Source organism: Heterodontus francisci, chromosome 1, assembly GCF_036365525.1.
Source record: "Heterodontus francisci isolate sHetFra1 chromosome 1, sHetFra1.hap1, whole genome shotgun sequence".
NCBI lineage: Eukaryota > Metazoa > Chordata > Chondrichthyes > Heterodontiformes > Heterodontidae > Heterodontus > Heterodontus francisci.
In genome coordinates, this window is record NC_090371.1 from 139,075,688 (window position 1) to 139,095,902 (window position 20,215).

At 43.3% G+C, this 20,215-nt stretch overlaps 1 protein-coding gene across 7 annotated transcripts in view; it reads left to right on the forward strand.

Moving 5' to 3' along the window:
• Positions 1–20,215, forward strand: part of tlr1 (toll-like receptor 1) — a 36,520-nt gene that overhangs the window by 2,855 nt on the left and 13,450 nt on the right. For 3 of the 7 annotated variants that reach the window (XM_068036768.1, XM_068036789.1, XM_068036758.1), the window contains exons 2-3: positions 16,823–16,885; positions 19,147–19,234. The gene's annotated coding sequence lies outside the window, so the exon portion shown is untranslated. The remainder of the gene's footprint in view (positions 1–16,822; positions 16,886–19,146; positions 19,235–20,215) is intronic. The other 4 variants (XM_068036797.1, XM_068036806.1, XM_068036815.1 and 1 more) reach the window with 2 other exon arrangements.

The following is a 20,215-nucleotide window of genomic DNA, read 5'->3' on the forward strand; positions in this document are numbered from 1 at the left end:
TGGAAGATGATCACCAACGCATCCATTATCTGTACAACCACCTCTTTCAATACTCTGGGATGTAGATCATCCGGTCCAGGGGATTTATCAACTTTCAGTCCCATTAATTTCTCCAGTACTACTTTTTTTATTAATACTAATTTCTTTCAGTTCCTCATTCACACTAGTCCCTTGGTTCTCTAGTATTGCTGAGAGGATTTTTTTTAATCTTCGTGAAGACAGACACAAAGTATTTGTTTAGTTTCTCTGTCGTTTCCTTATTCCACATTATAAATTCTCCTGTCTCTGTTTGTAGTGGGCCCATATTTTTCTTTGCTAATCTTTTCCTTTTTACATACCTATAGCAGCTTTTATAGTCCGTTTTTATGTTTCTCACTAGTTTACTTTCATATATTTTATTTTCTCTTTCTTTATCTGTTTCTTGATCCTCATTTGCTGAATTCTAAAATGCTCCCAATCCTCAAGCTTACTACCTTTTTGGCAACTTTATAAGCCTCTTCCTTTGATCTAATACAAAATTTAACTTCTCTTGTTAGCCATGGTTGGATCACCTTTCCTGCTGGTATTTTATGTCTCAGACGAATGTAAATTTGTTGTAAACCATGTATTAGTTCTTTAAATGCTAGCCATTGCCTGTCTACTGTCATACCTTTTAATGTAGTTTCCCAATCTACCACAGCCAATTTGCCTCACATATCTTCACAGTTTCCTTTGTTTAGATTTAAGACCCTAGATTTGGATTGAACGACACCACTTTCAAACCTAATGTAAAATTCTATCATATTGTCACTCTTCTCTCAAGGCTCCATAACAATGACAAGATTAATTCGCCCTTTCTCACTGCACAATACAAGATCTAAAATAGCCAGTTCTCTAGTTGGTTTTTCAACATACTGTTCTGGCATTATACTGTATATATACTGTATACATTCCAGGAATTTGTCCTCCACAGCATTAGTGCTAATTAGGTTTGCCCAGTCTATATGTAGATTGAATTTCCCCATGATTACTGTATTACCCTTATTACATGCACCTCTAATTTCCTGATTTATACTGTGCCCTACATTACCACTATTGTTTGGGGGCCTATGAGCAACAACTACCAATGTTTCCTGCCTCTTGCTGTTTCTTAGCTGTATCCAAACTGATTCTACACCTTGATCTTCGGATCTAAGAGCCTTTCTCACAAATGTACTGATCTCATCATCAGCGTGTTGATGCTGCAGCAGACAACGGAAGACCTTAAGGAGGGAGTTTACGTACACTTCCGGACTGATGGGGCCTTTTCAACCTAAGGCGTCTTCAGGCTCACACAGAGACACAAGAAAAACTCATCTGTGAACTTCTTTTCGCCGATGACTGCTCTCTTTGCCCACAGTCAGTCAGACCTGCAATGTATAGCAATACATTTTTCCGAGGTGACGCAATACTTCGGACTAAAAATCAGTTTAAAGAAAACTGAAGTCCTGCATCAGCCTGCGCCCCCAAGAAGAATATAGATCACCAAGCATTGTCATCGAGGGAACTGAGCTGAATGCCGTCAAGCAATTTACTTATTTGGGGAGCGTCATCTCGTTTGATGCCACCATAGACAAGGAAGTGGACAATAGGCTTTCAAAAGCAAACAGAACATTTGGCAGATTGTACAAATGTGTGGAGCAACCACAGCCTCACAGCACAGACCAAACTCAAAGTATACAAAGCCATAGTCCTTACCACCCTTCTGCATGGCGCCAAGTCATGGGTCCTATACTGCCGTCATGTATGCCTCTAGAACGCTTCCATCAGCGCTGCCTCTGCAGCATCCTCAAGATCCGCTGGCAGGACTGCATCACAAACATGGAAGTCCTGGAAACAGCCAACATCACCAGCATGAGACAATCCTGCTGCAAAGCCAACTGTGTTGGGCGGGTCCCGTTGCCCGGATGGACAACAGTCGCCTGCCCAAGATCGTGTTGTATGGAGAGCTGACCACAGGTAAAAGGAACAGAGGGCTCCCTGAAGAAGTCCCTCTCTGTGTGCCACATCAACCATCGCCAGTGGGAAGTGCAGGCTATGGATCGTGATGCTTGGAGATGCTACTTCAGGAGGGTTACAGACACCTTTTCAGGCTGAGCAAAGAACCAGCATGAAAGAGAAAAGGAGGAGAAGGTTAGATCCAATTGCCTCCAGCAGCGGCTACGCCTTCACTTGTACCCGCTGTGGGAGAATCTGCCAGTCACGGATAGGCCTGACTAGCCACCAGCAGGCCTGCAACCAATGACTACAACCTTCCCAAAATCTTTGTCTGCGAAGAAATGCCAAGAGAGTCTGATCTCATCCTTTATTAACAGCGCTACCCCACCTCGTTTTTCCTTTTTGTCTATCCTCCCTTAATGTCGAATACCCTTGGACATTCATTTCCCAGCCTTGGTCACTCTGCAGCCACGTATCCGTAATGGTAATTAGATCATATCTGTTTACTTCCATTTGTGCTGTCAATTCATCTCCCTTGTTGCAACTGCTGTGTGCATTCAGATAGAGTGACTTTTTAATTTTTATTATTTTCGCAACTTCTAGCCTTATCTGCTGGCACACTCTTAAGTTTGTACACTCTATCCCTTTCTGCAACACTCAGATTATCGATTTGTCGATTCCCTTATTGCTACCTTGCTTTCTTGTCCTCTCTCTTTAATTTTATCACATCTTCCCTCACTTTTGATCCCTTGCCCCCACTATTTAGTTTAAAGCCCTCTCTACTGCCCTAGTTATATGACTCGCCAGAACACTGGTCCCAGGACAGTTCAGGTGAAGACTATCCAAATGATGTTGCTCCCACTTTCCCCAGTACTGGTGTCAGTACCCTATGAAGCGAAACCCTTTTCTCCCACACCAATCTTTGAGCCACACATTTAACTCTCTAATCTTATTTACCTCTCTAATCTTATTTACCCTACTCCAGTTTGCTCGTGGCTCAAGTAATTACCTTTGGGGTTTGGCTTTTTAATTTAGCCCCTAGCTGCTCATACACTCTAAGCAGAACCTGTTTCCGAGTCCTACGTGGACCATGTGGTGAAGGTGGTCCCACACTGCTGTTAGGTAGGGAGTTCCAGGATTTTGACCCAGCAATGATGAAGGAATGGCGTGCGACTTAGCAGGAATCTTGGAGGTGGTGACGTTTCGATGTGCATGTTGCCCCCTTGCTCTTCCAGATAGTAGAGGTCATGGGTTTGGGAGTTGCTGAGATCTGTCCTTTTTCCCACTTGTGCAAAGAGTCTATTGAAATTAACACTCAAATTAAACTTTACCTAACGTCGGTAGTGGGGGAAATTCTAGAGTCCATTCTTAACAATTTTATAGCAGAGCACTTGGAGAACAGTGGTAGAATCGGGCAGAGTCAGCATGGATTTACGAAAGGGAAATCATGCTTGATAAATCTGCTAGAATTCTTCGAGGATGTAACTAGTAGAGTTGATGAGTGGGAGCCAGTGGATGTGGTTTATTTGGACTTTCAGAAAGCTTTCGACAAAGTCCCACATAAGAGATGAGCATGTAAAATTAAAGCACATGGGATTGGGGGTAGTGTATTGCGATGGATAGAAAGTTGGTTGCCGGACAGGAAACAAAGAGTAGTGATAAATGGGTCTTTTTCTGAATGGCAGGCAGTGACTAGTGGGGTATCGCAGGGATCGGTGTTAGAACCCCAGTTATTCACAATATGCATTAATGATTTAGATGATGGAACTAAATGTAATATCTCCAAATTTGCAGATGACACAAAACTGGGTGGGAGGGTGAATTGTGACAAGGATGCAGAGAGGCTTCAGGGTGATTTGGACAAGTAGAATGAGTGGGCTAATTCATGGCAGATGCAGTATAATTTGGATAAATGTAGGGTTATCCACTTTGGTAGCAAAAACAGGAAGGCAGATTATTATCTGAACGGCTATAAATTGAGAGAGGGGAATATGCAGCGAGACCTGGGTGTTCTTGTACACCAGTCGCTGAAGATAAGCATGCAGGTGCAACAGGCGGTAAAAAAGGCAAATGGTATGTTGGCCTTCGTAGCGAGAGGATTTGAGTACAGGAGTAGGCATGTCTTGCTGCAATTATACAGGGCCTTGGTAAAGAACAAAGAAAATTACAGCACAGGAACAGGCCCTTCGGCCCTCCAAGGCTGCGTCGATCCAGATCCTCTATCTAAACATGATGCCTATTTTCTAAGGGTCTGTATCTCTTTACTTCCTGCCCATTCATGTATCTGTCTAGATACATCTTAAAAGACGCTATCGTGCCCGTGTCTACCACCTCCGCTGGCAACGCGTTCCAGGCACTCACCACCCTCTGCGTAAAGGACTTTCCACGCATATCCCCCCTAAACTTTTCCCCTTTCACTTTGAACTCGTGACCCCTAGTAATTGAATCCCCCACTCTGGGAAAAAGCTTCTTGCTATCTATACCTGTCTATACCTCTCATGATTTTGTACACCTCAATCAGGTCCCCCCTCAACCTCCGTCTTTCTAATGAAAATAATCCTAATCTACTCAACCTCTCTTCATAGCTAGCGCCCTCCATACCATGCAACATCCTGGTGAACCTCCTCTGCACCCTCTCCAAAGCATCCACATCCTTTTGGTAATGTGGCGACCAGAACTGCACGCAGTATTCCAAATGTGGCCGAACCAAAGTCCTATACAACTGTAACATGACCTGCCAACTCTTGTACTCAGTACCCCGTCCGATGAAGGAAAGCATGCCGTATGCCTTCTTGACCACTCTATTGACCTGCGTTGCCACCTTCAGGGAACAATGGACCTGAACACCCAAATCTCTCTGTACATCAATTTTCCCCAGGACTTTTCCATTTACTGTATAGTTCACTCTTGAATTGGATCTTCCAAAATGCATCACCTCGCATTTGCCCTGATTGAACTCCATCTGCCATTTCTCTGCCCAACTCTCCAGTCTATTTATATTCTGCTATATTCTCTGACAGTCCCCTTCACTATCTGCTACTCCACCAATCTTAGTGTCGTCTGCAAACTTGCTAATCAGACCACCTATACTTTCCTCCAAATCATTTATGTATATCACAAACAACAGTGGTCCCAGCAGGGATCCCTGTGGAACACCACTGGTCACACGTCTCTATTTTGAGAAACTCCCTTCCACTGCTACTCTCTGTCTCCTGTTGCCCAGCCAGTTCTTTATCCATCTAGCTAGTACACCTTGGACCCCATGCGCCTTCACTTTCTCCATCAGCCTACCATGGGGAACCTTATCAAACGCCTTACTGAAGTCCATGTATATGACATCTACAGCCCTTCCCTCATCAATCAACTTTGTCACTTCCTCAAAGAATTCTATTACGTTGGTAAGACATGACCTTCCCTGCACAAAACCATGTTGCCTATCACTGATAAGCCCATTTTCTTCCAAATGGGAATAGATCCTATCCCTCAGTAACTTCTCCAGCAGCTTCCCTACCACTGACGTCAGGCTCACCGGTCTATAATTACCTGGATTATCCCTGCTACCCTTCTTAAACAAGGGGACATTAGCAATTCTCCAGTCCTCCGGGACCTCACCCGTGTTTAAGGATGCTGCAAAGATGTCTGTTAAGGCCCCAGCTATTTCCTCTCTCGCTTCCCACAGTAACCTGGGATAGATCCCATCCGGACCTGGGGACTTGTCCACCTTAATGCCTTTTAGAATACCCAACACTTCCTCCCTCCTTATGCCGACTTGACCTAGAGTAATCAAACATCTGTTCCTAACCTCAACATCCTTCATGTCCCTCTCCTCGGTGAATACCGATGCAAAGTACTCGTTTAGAATCTCACCCATTTTCGCTGACTCCACGCATAACTTTCCTCCTTTGTCCTTGAGTGGGCCAATCCTTTCTCTAGTTACCCTCTTGCTCCTTATATATGAATAAAAGGCTTTGGGATTTTCCTTAACCCTGTTTGCTAAAGATATTTCATGACTCCTTTTAGCCCTCTTAATTCCTCGTTTCAGATTGGTCCTACATTCCCGATATTCTTTCAAAGCTTCGTCTTTCTTCAGCCGCCTAGACCTTATGTGTGCTTCCTTTTTCCTCTTAGCTAGTCTCACAATTTCACCTGTCATCCATGGTTCCCTAATCTTGCCATTTCTATCCCTCATTTTCACAGGAACATGTCTCTCCTGCACGCTAATCAACCTCTCTTTAAAAGCCTCCCACATATCACATGTGGATTTACCTTCAAACAGCTGCTCCCAATCTACATTCCCCAGCTCCTGCTGAATTTTGGTATAGTTGGCCTTCCCCCAATTTAGCACTCTTCCTTTAGGACCACTCTCGTCTTTGTCCATGAGTATTTTAAAGCTTACGGAATTGTGATCACTATTCCCAAAGTAGTCCCCTACTGAAACTTCAACCACCTGGCTGGGCTCATTCCTCAACACCAGGTCCAGTATGGCCCCTTCCCGAGTTGGACTATTTACATACTGCTCTAGAAAACCCTCCTGGATGCTCCTGACAAATTCTGCTCCATCTAGACCTTTAACACTAAGTGAATCCCAGTCAATGTTGGGAAAATTAAAATCTATCACCACCACCCTGTTGCTCCTACATCTTTCCATAATCTGTTTACATATTTGTATCTCTATCTCACGCTCGCTGTTGGGAGGCCTGTAGTACAGCCCCAACATTGTTACCGCACCCTTCCTATTTCTGAGTTCTGTCCATATTGCCTCACAGCTAATAAAGGAAAGTATTTCATATGTCTTCTTAGCCACCTTATTGACCTGTCCTGTGACCTTTAAGAACCTGTGGACATACACTCCAAGGTCTCTCTGTTCCTCCACATTACTCTGCATCCTCTCATTTGTTGTGCATTCCCTTGTTGCACCTCCCAAAATGCATTACCTCACACTTCTCCAGATTGACTTCCATTTTCATTTTTCTGTCCAGCTGCCCAGACCATCTATATCACAGTTGTCCAACATATGGCCCGCGGGCCAGGATCAAGCCCACCACATGTTTCCATCCGGCCTGCGAGTGTAACATGTTCCTGGGGCTGTTTCTCATCTTCGCTGTGACTGGAGATGAGAAATTTCTTACAGAGCAGCTTTTTAAAAAAACATCGCTGTCAGTTTCACAGCTGACAGCTACTGACACCAGGAACAGGGATTCCCAACAGACTTGGGGTTTCCTGGTGGATTCTGACTTTTTTTTTTCAAAAAGCCTGCCGGAAAACCCCAAGTCTGTTGGGGATCTGCTGTTCTTGATGTCAGTAACTGTCAGCTGTGAAACTGACAGCGATGTTTTTAAAACAACTGGCCAACCATCTGCTAAGCGTTCCACTCTGCAACTGTGTGAGAGAGAGGGGGAGAGACAGAGAGAGGGGGGGCAATAGAGAGAGAGAAATGGGAATAGAGAGAGTGGGGGGGGACAGAGAGAGAGGGGAGACGGGGGAGTGGAGAACACTGAGCGGGGAGTGGGGAACACTGGAGACATGGGGGTAGAGTGGGGGGTAGAGATAGAGAGGGGGAGAGAGACAGACAGCAAGGGGAGGGGGATAGAGAGTCAAGAGTCACTTACTTACCGCACAGAAGGAGGCAATTCTGTCCTTCCAGCCCATGCCGGCTCTCCACGGAGCAATGCAGTCAGTCCCATTCCCTGGCTCGATCCCCATAGCCCTGTTAGTCTATTTCTCTCAGGTGGCCATCCAACTTTGTCTTAAGTCTTGATCGTCTCCACTTCTACCATTCTTGTGGGCAGAGAGTTCCAGGTCATTACCACCAGCTGCATAAAAAAAAGTGCTTCCTCGTATTCCCCCTGCACCTTTTGCACAAAACTTTCAATCTGTGTCCCCTAGTCCTAGAAGGGGGTGTGGCGGGGAGAAAGAGAGAATGAGACACACTCACACACAGCACGGGAGAGAGATCAAGGTCTCTCCTGACAGATGGATATCTATCCAGCATACTCTGCTTCGCTACATCAAGTGTGCAGGCAGAGATTGACTACTTATGCAAGCAAAAAACAATTATGATTATTATGATGAGAAAGCAAGTCTTCTCATTTAAAGCTTCTTACAAAAATTCACATTTGTTTTTATTAGCAAGATAAATTTTTAGTACCCTATTTTTCCAAATTTGCTCACCAGCCCTCTGGGCCAAGCAAAAATCATAATGCGGCCCTCCGCCTGAAAAGGTTGGACAACCCTGATCTATATCATCCTGCAGTCTAAAGCTTTCCTCCCCCATTGTCAACCACATGGCCAATTTTTGTATCATCTCCAAAGTTCTTCATCATGCCCCTTACATTTGAGTCTAAATCATTAATATAAACTGCAAAAAGCAAGGATTGGAGTACTGAGCCCTGCGGAACCCCACTGGTAACAGCCTTCCAGTCACAAAAACATCCATCAACCATTATCCTTTACTTCCTGCTACTAAACCAATTTTGGATCCAATTTGCTCCCTTAGATCCCAAGCACTTTTACTTTTTTGACCAGCCTACCATGTGGGAGCTTGTCAAAAGCCTTGCTAAAATCCATGTAGACCACATTCACTGCACTACCCTCATCAACCCTAATTGTCACTTCCTCAAAAAAATTCAGTCAGGTTAGTCAGATGTAACCTTCCCTTAACAAATCCATGCCGACTTTTTTTGATTAATCTATGCCTTTGTAAATAAAGGTTTATACTGTCCCTCAGAATTGATTCCAATAATTTGCCCATAACCAAAATTAAGCTAACTGGTCTATAAATACTCTGGCTTTCCCTTTTTAAATAGCTGCATAAAGTTGGCAGTCCTGCAATCCTCTAGCACCACTCCTGTAGCCAGAGAGGATTGAATTATGATGGTCAGAGCCTCTACAATTTCCTCCCTTGCTTCTTTTAACAACCTGGGATATATTTCATCTGGGTTTGGCAATTTATCTATTTTCAAAGATGTCAAACCTTTTAATGCTTCCTCTCTTAAAATGTTTATCCAATCTAATATTTCACATTCTTCCTCCTTAACTATGACGTTATCATCCACCCCTTTTTTGCGAAGACAGCCGCAAGGTATACGTTAAGAACTTATGCACATCCTTAGCTTCCACACATAGGTTACCTTTTTGGTCCCTAAGAGGCCCTGCTCTTTCTTTAGTTATCCTTTGCTCTTTATGTATGTAAAAACATGTTTGGATTTTCCTGGATTTTACTTGCTAGTATTCTTTCATGTCCTCTCTTTTTGCTTTCCTAATTCCTTTTTAATTTCACCCCTGCTGTTTCTGTACTCTTCTAGGATATCTGCATTATTAAACTGCCAATGTCTGACCTAAGCTTAATAAGGTCACCCGCAGATTGGGTGACCGCTTTGCAGAACACCTCCGCTCGGTCAGTAAGCATGATAGGGCGGCGCAGTGGTTAGCACCGCAGCCTCACAGCTCCAGGGACCCGGGTTCAATTCTGGGTATTGCCTGTGCGGAGTTTGCAAGTTCTCCCTGTGACCGCGTGGGTTTTCGTCAGGTGCTCCGGTTTCCTCCCACTACCAAAGACTTTCAGGTGATAGGTAAATTGGCCATTGTAATTTGCCCCTAGTGTAGGTAGGTGGTAGGGAATATGGGATTACTGCAGGGTTAGTATAAATGGGTGGTTCTTGGGCGGCACAGACTCGGTGGGCCGAAGGGCCTGTTTCAGTATCTCTAAATAAAATAAATAAATGACCCCGAACTTCCGGTTGCTGGCCAGTTCAATACCCTACCCCGCCCCTCCCCACTGCCCAGCTCTCATGCTCACATCTCTGTCCTGGGATTGCTGCGGTGTTCCAGCGACCATCAACGCAATTTCGAGGAACAGCATCTCATTTACCGATTAGGCACGCTACGGCCTGCCAGACTGAACATTGAATTCAATCATTTCAGAGCATGACCGGCCGCCCTTTTTATGTTTTGTTATTTTTTCTTTTTTTCTCTTTTCTTTATTATTTGGTTATTTTATTTTAGGTTTTTTATTAGTTTGGTTAGTTTGTTTCTACTGTGCCTACTCACTTACTTTTAATTTTTTTAATGTTTATGTTTGTGCTTGTGCTTTAGTCAATTCACACCCTCTCTCAACTAACGCTTTGTCTTTCAGCACACCATTAACATACCGTTTGCCTTTGTTCCATGACCTTCTGGTCAGTTATTCTCTGTGACCTTGTCCTATCGACACCTCTTTTGTTATCTCCTGCCCCACCCCCTGCTTTACTTGCTTAAAACCTTTTACTTTTCTAATATTTGCCAGTTCTGATGAAGGGTCACTGACCTGAAACATTAACTCTGTTTCTCTGTCCACAGATGCTGCCAGACCTGCTGAATATTTCCATCATTTCTTGTTTTTATTTCAGATTTCCAGCATGTGCAGTATTTTGCTTTTATCTGACCTAAGCTTCCCTTTTTTGCCTTATCTTATCTTCTATGCACCCTTGTCATCCGGGGCCTCTAGATATGGCTGCCCCATCCCTTTTCTTTGTGGGCAGCATGTTTACCCTGAAGCCCTTGAGCCTCCTTGAGTGCCTCCCATTGCTCTGACACTGATTTACCTTCAAGTAGCTGTTTCAAGTCCACAGAGGAAGAGGAAGGGAGGAGGTCGCATCCACATGCAACTGTATGCAATGAGGGATCGCATTGTGAGGCTTCGCTTCAGTTGAAATGAACTTCCCCACTCCCAACATGGGCCCACCATTCCCTTACAGTACATCCATTGCAGGCTTCCCGTCACAAAGTTCTCTTGGCCAACATCCATAAACAGCAAATACCTTCACTCAACAACCTTATCCAGCAGGAATTCAAAATTTAAAAAAACATCACCCTTGTGCATCCCCTTTGTGTGTGTCATGCTCGTGCTGTTACCTGGCCAAGTGCTCTTATGCAGTGCTGCCCAGTGCTTGCAACATGGCTGGTGGAAGGCTGCTGACTTGCACTGCCTGGATTCCAGTGAAAGAGCCTCTTGTCACCACGCTATTAGGGAAATGAGGTGGGATTACAAATTTTGCATATTGCCCACATCATTTCCAACAGGCGTGAACAGCTTGTGAATTGCAGCACCTGCACCCAAAAATCAGAGCAAAGGAATTTCTCGCCCTAAGAGTTGCATTAGCGCTAGTATTCCAGTTTAAGTACTCATGGGACAGTGTTGGCTCATCCTGAGCCTTAGTGTTAGCAGCTCATTAAAGAGCGGTGGGGAGATTGCACCATTAGTAGCAGTTAAAGGTAAGGTGGCCATATAGAGGTATAAAAATTGTCTTCGCCTTTACAAAGGTTGCAGCTATTTTAAATTTCTTTTTTTAGTCTTGGAAAAGGCTGCATGGGGTAAAGAAATGGCAAGCAAAAGGGTGAGGAATGGCAAACTAAACCTGGAGTAATGAAGTGGATGACTGGTTAAGGGGAGGCATCGCTGCATTAGGTTTGTGTGAGGAGGGTTGCTTGGTTTGGCATTCCACAGCACTCCCCCCCCCCCCCCCCCCCCCCCCACACCACCACCTCCCCGAGGGTGAGAAAAGAAAATTAATAGGGTAAGGAGAAAGGGCAGGGGAATAAGATGAAATGGAGAGCTCTATCAGAGAGCTGGCATAGCATATTGGGCCTCCATTTGAGTTGTAGAAATCGATGGCTGCAATAGAGGGTGGTTGTGGTCAACAGCGCGTGTAATATCTTCACTTTAGAAAAACAGATATACAAGAAAATGGAACAAAAACAAGAAATGCTGGATTCACTCAGCAGGTCTGGCAGCATCTGTGGAAAGAGAAGCAGAGTTAACGTTTCAGGTCAGTGACCCTTCTTCGGAACTGGCAAATATTAGAAAAGTCACAGATTATAAACAAGTGAGGTGGGGGTTGGGCAAGAGATAACAAAGGAGAAGGTGCAGATTGGTCACTGACCTGAAACGTTAACTCTGCTTCTCTTTCCACAGATGCTGCCAGACCTGCTGAGTGAATCCAGCATTTCTTGTTTTTGTTTCAGATTTCCAGCATCCGCAGTATTTTGCTTTTATTATACAAGAAAATGGCACTTGTTAAGGAAACTGCCAAACAAGACTACCCAACATTGGCCCAGATTTTGCTGTTCTAATGATGGCAAAGCTGTCAGTGTTTGCCATCATTGCACCTGTGAGAGGCCTAGCAACGCACTGTAGCAAGAAATTCGGAAGTTGTAGTAGATCATTCTGCGTTGCTCCAGAGGCTTCACTATTGCACTTGGCGACCTCGAGGTTAACACGGAAGAAATGGCACTGGCGAGAATTTGGGCTAACTGCCCACTAATAACCAAGTATTGTCACTGCAACATCTTTGGGCTGGTGTTTCCAGGTGGCAAGAGCCTCCGGAGTCACTTAAAAATCCGGGCCAATAGCGATACTGATGCTGGAAGGCGTTTCAACTTTCAGACGGCTGTGGATGGGATCTGACTTTTTAAATGATTTAATTGAAAGACTTTTTAACATTGCTCTAGTAAAATTTATCTGATTTTAAAAATATGCACAAGTTTATGGTTTTTTTAAAATGATTCTTCTCAAATTTATTCTTTTGTTCCAATGACTTTTTAAAATGAATCTATTGTGATAGATACTGCAGCAGCTTAGTTTTGACAGATTCTGTGGGTGTGGCTTCTATCCGTTGCACCACATGATCTGTCTTTTTTCCCTGCGTTGGAGAACACTGCAGAGCCACGCTGAGGCCCAAACTGTAAGGGAATCCTCGTTCCCCGCAAGTAAAATTCTACACCCCCTGCCCCCCATCCCCATCCTCACGTTAGGCATGTTTGCACTTCGAGGTCAGCAGCATGCACCGTTGCTTCACTGCTGACTGCAACGTTTGGGCCGCATAATGTCCTTTAGGGAAGGAAATCTGCTGTCCTTACCCGGTCTGGTCTACATGTGACTCCAGACCCACAGCAATATAATTGATTCTTAGCTGCCCACTGAAATGGCCCAACAATGGCTCAGTTGTATCAAATCGCTACGGAAAAGTTGAGTAAGAAACCGAGATCATCTGGTATCAACCTAGGTACTGGATACAATAAAGGCACACCCTGTCCAGTCAACCCGGCAAAGTTTTCCTCACTAACATCTGGTTACTTTTGCAAAAATTGGGAAAGCTGTTCCACAGACTAGTCAAGCAACAGCCAGACATAGTCATACTCACTGAATTATGCCTTACCACCAATGTCCCAGACTTCTCCATCACATGCGAGTGAGTATAGGAATAGGAGGTCAGAGCAGATGAATGCGTGGCTGAAAAGATGGTGCAGGAGGGAGTGCTTTAGGTTCCTGGATCACTGGGCCTGTTTCTGGCGAAGGTGGGATCTGTACATTGGACGGGTTACACCTGAACCGGAACGGGACCAACATCCTTGCTGGGAGGTTTGCGAGTGCTGTTGGGGGGGTTCAAACTAATTTGGCAGGGGGATGGGATACAGAGTGGAGGTACAGTAAGGGGTGATGCACAGTCAAATATAGAAGAGAAACTAAGTCAGTCTGGAGGGCTGAGCAAATATAGACCTGTTAAGGCACAAGTGAATAATGTAAGGCTGGATTGTAGCTATTTTAACACAAGGAGTCTTACTAGTAAGGCAGATGAATTGAGGGCGTTGATTAACACATGGGAATATAATATTTTTGCTATCACAGAGACACGGTTGAAGGCAGGGCAGGACTGGCAGTTCAATATCCCAGGGTATAGAATCTTCAGGCGTAATAGGGGAGGGTGTAAAAGAGGAGGTGGCACTTGACTAAGCCCGGAGGGCTTGTATCTTAGAAGCTCCTCAAATGAGGCCAAATAGGTAGAACTTAAAAAGAAAAAGGGGGCAATCACTTGGCTGAGAGTGTACTACAGGCCTCCAAACAGTCAGGGAGAGATAGAGGAGCAGATATGTAGGCAAATCCCAGAGAGGTGCAAAAATAATAGGGTAATAATTGGGGATTTCAACTTCCCAAGTTGAAGGGGGCGGAATTTCTTAAATGCTTACAGGAGAGCTTTCTGAGCCTGCACGTAGAGAGTCCTACAATAGGAGGGGCAGTACTGGACCTAATGCTAGAGAATGAAGCTGGACAAGTGGTAGAAGTGGGGGGGGGGGGGGCATTTTGAGGATAGTGACCATAACTCTGTAAGATTTAAGGTAGTTATGAAAAAGGACATAGAGGGACTGGAAATAAAAGTACTGAATTGGGGGAAGGCAGATTTCGATATGATAATACATGATCTGGCCAAAGTGGACTGGGAGCAGCTTCTTGTAGGAAAGTCTACATCAGACCAGTAGCACCATTATTCACCGAGCTGGCCGAGTCTTGAAGGACATACCTGCAGACAGCCTGCAGCAGATGGCTAGAGAACCAATAAGAGGGAAACATCTATTCAACCTCATTCTCACAAATCTACTTGTTGCAGATGCATCTGCTCATGTCTGTATTGTTCAGAGTGACAACTGCACAGTCCTTGTGGAGACAAAGTCCAATCTTCACTGAGGATACCTTCCATCATGTTGTGTGGCACTACCACTATGCTAAATGGGATAGATTCAGAACAGATCTAGCAGCTCATAAGGTACTTTGGACCATCAGCAGTATTATATTCCATCACAATCTAACCTCATGGCCTGACATATCCCTCACTCTACCATTACCATCAAGCCAGGAGCCCAAACCTGCTTCAATAAGGGGTGTAGAAAGCATGCCAGGTGCCACATCAGGCGTCCCTAAAAGTGTTGCCAACCTGGTGAAGCTACAACACAGGACTACATGCATGTTAATAGTGGAAACAGCATGCGATAGACAGAGAAAAGCGATCGCACAAACAACAGATCAGATCAAAGCTCTGCAGACCTGACACATCCAGTTGTGAATGGTGTTGGATAGTTAAACAACTAATGGGAATCCACAAACATCCCCATCCTTAATGATGGCAGAGTACAGCATGTCAAGGCAAAAGACAAGGCTGAAGCATTTGCAACCATCTTCAGCCAGAAGTGCTGAGTGGATGATCCAGATCCATCCTTTCCTCCTCCCTAGGTCCCCAGCATCACAGATGCCAGTCTTCAACCATTTGCTCCACATCATATCAAGAAACAGTTGAACTCACTGGATATGATTGCACATTGGTAGCAGCATGTACCATCTACAAGATGCATTGCAGCAACTTGCCAAAGCTCTTTTGACAACTCCTTCCAAACCCATGATCTCTACCACCTAGAAGAACAAGAGCGGAAAGGTGCAAGGGAAAACCACCACCTCCGAGTTCCCCTCCAAGTCACACACCATTTGACTTGGAAATATATCCCTGTTCCTTCATTGTTGTTAGGTCAAAATCCTGGAATTCCCTTCCTATCAACACTGTGGGTGTTCCTACACCACATGGACTGCAGTGGTTCAAAAGGCGACTCACTGCCACCTTCTCAAGGGTAATTAAGGAGCGCAATAAATGCTGACCTTGCCAACGATGCCACATCCCATGTATGAATAAAAAGAAAGGCACAGTAGATATGCCACACAATGTTGCTTATCAACATTTATTGCTGACCCACATCAAGCTGTCACATGATGAGTTTAGTGGTCTTTCGTTGCTTTCCCTACAAGCCCATGTAGGTTCATATTCAAGCTGCAGCTTACAACTGAATTCTAGGCTTTGCACAAAAAATCTTTATTACCACATCCATTAGCATGATACGTGGGCCCTGAAAATCAGCCTAAGTGCCAGGATCAGGCCATCAGTGACCCTGTCAGAATAAGTGGGGTTTGGGGGAGATCACTTATTATAATGCTAATGGCAGGTCTTGGCACATATCACTGGATGCCACATTTTGGGAGGGGAAGCCAAGAAGCCCTCTGATGTAGTGGATCATCTAGTGGGCATATCTGGGTCCTAGACTAATTCAGAGCCCTTCTGCTGGATTCCTGTCTGACTTGCTGTGGGGTTGAGCCAGAATAGCCACTATTTTTCAGCCTGATATGCAAGGTGATCAGCAGCATGGCCACATGATTGCTACCAATAGCCCATCTACTTTGGGAAAGTTAACAGTGAGTGATATTGGACACTGCGCCACACTGCTGTTGATATTCAGCAGGTAAGGAGAGAAACTACTGGCCATTGTTAACCAGCACATCAGCCACCTCTTTGATAGCTGTGTGGGTAACACATTGACTATTGGTTTTTAACAAAATTCAGGAAATAAAATGCAACTGGCCATCTCCTATTTTTGGTTTAGAAGAAGGGTTCAGACCCAAAACGTTAACTAGTCTGTTCTGACCACAGATGCTGCCAGACCTGCTGAGTCCCAACATTTTCTGTTTTTGTGAATTTATCAGGAGCTCCTAGTGAGAATATTTTGTTGGTATTTCCATTGCCATATTTTTGATGATTTTCTATTAACTACTAACTGCAAAATTTTATATTCAATGAAATTTTATCAGTTAAATCTGGAAACTGGCAACCCTAATTCTTTTATACTAACATTTACCATTTCAATCTTATAAAAATTCAGGTACTTTCCAGTCCTAAATTGATCTATATCCCCTTCTGTTTATAACCATTTCCCGTTCCTTTCACCACATTTGGTCTCGTAATTTCTGAAAGTTTCGGTTCTGCATTGGACCGTCCAGAAAGTACTACTTAGAAGCAAAGGCAAATATTCATGTTTTTTTGTTGTGTGCTCCATGTAATGGGCTGCCTTTTTACAATTGCCACCTAAAATGAACAATGTGTAGAGCAGTAACTGATTCAAATGTTAGGGAGCCACCAGTTTCAGATCTGTTGACCTGTTAAGTGCCTTGTTTTAGCCCACAATTTGCAATAATCAAAACGATATTTTCCCTCATTATGCCATTTCCTGTATGTAGCAACAGTTGGACAGTTTTGTACTGCTTTGCAGATGTCGGTGCAGGGAGCATGGCCAATTAGAGGTAAGAATCTACATTTTTCACTTTAAACTAGTTGGTTCTCCTCAAACATATCAGTCAAATGTAATCTTTTATTAGTTGCAAAGAAAAGTAAAAGTCCCAGAATGAACAGGAGTTTTTCAAATAGTGTACGATTAGCAGTAGAAAGCTTTTTAATGCGCTGAAAGCTTGGAATCCATCTGTTGCAGCCTTTTCTATATGAATTCTGGAGCATTCATTTCTTTTCAGTAACATATTCGTAAAAGTAATTGTGTATAAAATTGGTGTTTGACTGATGTGGTTCAAGTGAAAGACCCACCACCACCACCTTTTCAAGGGCAACTAGAAGTGGACAATAAGCACCAGCTTTGTTAGTGGTGCTCATGTCCTGAGGATGAATTTAAAAAATCCTAACAGATGGGGGAAATAACATGTTTGCACCTTTAGTAGATAGCCCTGTTTGATATACAAGAGAATATTTAGGGAGACGCATAGCAGAGCTCAGATACTTCATAGGGTGAAAAGAAAGAGCAAAGGAGATTGAAGGGAGATTTGATAGAGGTGTGCAAGATTATGGCAGGCTTAGATAATTTAGACAATGAAAAACTGTTCCCATTAACTGATGGTATAAGGACTAGGTGACACAGATTGAAGGTTTTGGGCAAGAGATGCAGAGGGAATGTGAGGATGAACTTTTTTATGCAATGAGTGATGATGATTGTAACTCATTGCCCACAAGGATGGTGGAAGCAGAGACAATCAATAATTTCAGAAGGAAATTAGATGGGCACTTGAAGGCTATGGGGATCAAGCGGGGAAATGGGACTGACTGAATTGCTCCTCAGAGAACCATCGTGGACTCAATGGGTCAAATGGTTGCCTCCTATGCCATAAATGACTGACTGATCTCCTTTGCACATGTTCCAGAAATAAATTTTAGAATAGAATTAGAAAATGCCTTGGAGGGAACTTCCAGCCTGTTCTCATGGTGGCAAAAGTTAGATGGCCAGCAGGGGTGGGAATGATAGCATTGGTTAGAGTGTACTTCTTTTACTAGTTTTGGGAATCCCTTGGTGTTATTTATTGGAACACCTGCTCTAAAACCTCTCCACCCTCTTCTCTCTCTAACTTTGCAAGCTTTTTGTTGTTCCTCAGTAAAGAATCTTGGGATGATTTTCAGCCCGGGGGCCCAACTTTGACTCTGTACAAGTGGATGGGTTTTGAATGAGTTAAAATTTTGCCTTTAGTGTCAAAATTAGCTCAGTGGTAGCGCTCTCACCTGCAGAATGTTGTCAGGCACTCCTTATCCTATAAATGCAAGAAAAACTAATGTTTCAACTACAGGTTATGGTGGCAGATTTTACCACGGGAATGTTTCAAATGTATGTACAGTAGATGATATTCTGATTATCAGCATACAGATTTTAATTTGTGCTGTACTATTTTGCATCACTGTCTTGGCTGTGCAGTAGCACTCGTGCTTCTGAGTCAGAATGTTGTGGGTTCAAGCTCCACTACAGAAACTTGAGCATGTAATCTAGGTTGCCACTTCAGTGCAGTATTGAGGAGTGCTGCATTGTTATAGAGTTGTCGTCTTTCAGATGAGATGCTAACCCAAGTCCTTGACTGCCCTGTCAGGTGTATATAAAAGATCCTGTGGTAATATTTGAAGAGGAATGGAGGAGTTTGACCCAGTGTCCTGACCAATATTGTGCGTCTCAACTAGGATCACTGACAAATTATTTGGTCACTTATTTCACTGCTGCTTGTGGTATCTAGCTCTTTTTTTGGGCCTCCTTATCTCGAGAGACAATGGATACGCGCCTGGAGGTGGTCAGTGGTTTGTGAAGCAGCGCCTGGAGTGGCTATAAAGGCCAATTCTAGAGTGACAGGCTCTTCCACAGGTGCTGCAGAGAAATTTGTTTGTCGGGGCTGTTGCACAGTTGGCTCTCCCCTTGCGCCTCTGTCTTTTTTCCTGCCAACTACTAAGTCTCTTCGACTCGCCACATTTTAGCCCTGTCTTTATGGCTGCCCGCCAGCTCTGGCGAACGCTGGCAACTGACTCCCACGACTTGTGATCAATGTCACAGGATTTCATGTCAATCTAGCTATGTGCAAATTAACTGCTATAATATGTTTCTCTACGTCACAACAGTGACTACACCTTTAAGACAATCTTTTGGAGGTTATTTAGTCCATTAAGTTTTTCTCTGTGATCAAAATATCTTTTGTTTGTTTCCTGTTTTTTGTTTTTCAATCTACTAAGGGATTCTCTTATCTTTCAGTTTGTAGTGCTGACGAAGGGTTCTACACCCAAAACACTACTATGCTTGCATATTGTGTAACTGAACAGTAGAGGACCCTGAGATGGAGGTAAGAACGTGGTAGAAATTACACTCTGTGTTGATTCGTATAGCTAAGAAATGACTTTTCATTTCAGATCCTCTGGAACAGTCATTGAATTATCACACTTACTTGAGTGTTTATTCAGACATAACATTCAGCATTTCCTGTCTTTAGTTTGGATTTCCAGCATTTACAGTTTTTTTTCCTTTTTGTATATAGACATAAAACTCCTCTTCCTTTAGTGTGTATGTTACTTACTGTAACTGCGCGATTCAAACAAAAATTTGTTGATATGTCATAAAAATTCATAAACAATAAATAAAATAAATGCTTGCAGTAACAAATACATAAATGATACCTCCTTATAAAATAGTGTTTTGGATTCTGATTGGATCTTAACACAGCTACTGCACCAAATGAGTCTAACAAGAAAGAGGAAGTTATTTTACATTTTTAACTGACAGGATTCCAATTTATAATTCTTCCTTTTTTGAATATCTGGGGCCAGTTGTAACAGAAAATTAAATAAATACATTATTTAATTAAGAAGTCCTCTAATCTGTAGGATGTCTGAGCAAAAGTTAGATCTATAATCCTGGATAAGAGGATACTTTTCCAGAATATTCTCCATCATTTTGCAGCCTTCCTTTCAGTATGATGAGCATTTTCAAATGAAAGAATCTTTTGAAAAGTAAGTGTTTCATATTTGTTTCTAGTTTTATTTAACTATTTCATAGACTGAAGTAACATCCTTTACAAAAGGCTTTATCGCCATTCGGAGTCATAGCAAAAGGTATTAGTGACTTGTAATTTCTGCTTTACAGATGGAAACAACCTGGCATGTTTATTCTGAAAATAAATGAGAAAGGTTAATCTTGTACAATAGAACTATATTCAGATCTGATAAACTGCATAAGTACATCTTCATAGGAGACACTCCAGAAAATATTGTTTCATATGAAGCTTATGTCATGCTGTATTAGCATTCATTATTACAGGATTGCTTAG